The sequence below is a fragment of the Macrobrachium nipponense genome, chromosome 5 (assembly GCF_015104395.2).
Source record: "Macrobrachium nipponense isolate FS-2020 chromosome 5, ASM1510439v2, whole genome shotgun sequence".
Taxonomy (NCBI): domain Eukaryota; kingdom Metazoa; phylum Arthropoda; class Malacostraca; order Decapoda; family Palaemonidae; genus Macrobrachium; species Macrobrachium nipponense.
The window spans coordinates 28,984,710-28,985,788 of record NC_061107.1 but is presented as its reverse complement, the minus strand read 5'-3'; positions in this window follow the sequence as shown (position 1 = coordinate 28,985,788).

Here is a 1,079-nt window from a genome sequence, read left to right as displayed (position 1 = left end):
ATGAAACATATGAGGTTCTTTAGTATAAGAAACCGAGAAAGATGAAAAAATACACACACAAACCCACACACAGTTCCGGCGTCTGCTTTCCCAACAAATATGTTAGAATTCCGGAAGTGTAGCAAGTCTACCGATGATAATAATAGCAACACGCCGTCTTATCTTTAAAAAAAAAAAAAAAAGTTCGTGATAAGATTAGTGCAATGGAGGAACTGACTCGAAACAATAGCTTATACACCTACAAACTCTTGCTTGATAAGAGCTGAGGGTTTCATTATATGTGGGTACTGATTTTCCCATTTATTATAGCACTTTTGATAAGTATTTTCCCATTCATTTATTCATGTATTGTACCCAAACGGATTCCCCTGACAAATATTTTTTACACTCCAGTCAGTTCCATGGGAATATAAGATATGGCGTCCTTATATTTTCTCGTTGAATTCTTACAAAAATTTGACAATTTTTCTTAAGAGCGACTAAATTATAGTGTACTTTCGTTGTTTGACAATGATTTTGCGGGCAAGATTATTTGCTAGTCATGCTTTTAAGATATTACGTCAATCAAAATTCCCGTTTCTCTCTCTCTCTCTCTCTCTCTCTCTCTCTCTCTCTCTCTCTCTCTCTTTCTTCATCCTCTAGACTTACCTACATTCAAGATCACGTATACATATGGGATTCTTCTCCGGTTACCATAGCTGCTCAATAGTCATCGTCTTTCTTCATCGTTTTCTTCAGGTTCTTCCTCATCTACAGTAGTCTTTTCGTAAAGTAATAGTAATCATTAGTAAGTTTAGGAAGAAGAACATAGCGCCAGAAAACAACGCCAACAGTAAAAGGAACCGAGAAATCAACATGACAATTATTATTCTTGCGCAAAAACGTTGGAATTTCTCTTCGATAAGATAGTAATGCAATCTCCAAGGTATACCTTGGCAATCTCCTCGTCCCTCGAGGGGGAAGAGTATTGAATGCAGTGGCACCTATTCCTTTGCTCAGGACCAGAAACACTTCCTCGGGAGAGGGCGTATATGTCTGCAGGACCTCATAATGAAGATAACGAAAACGACTATCTATAA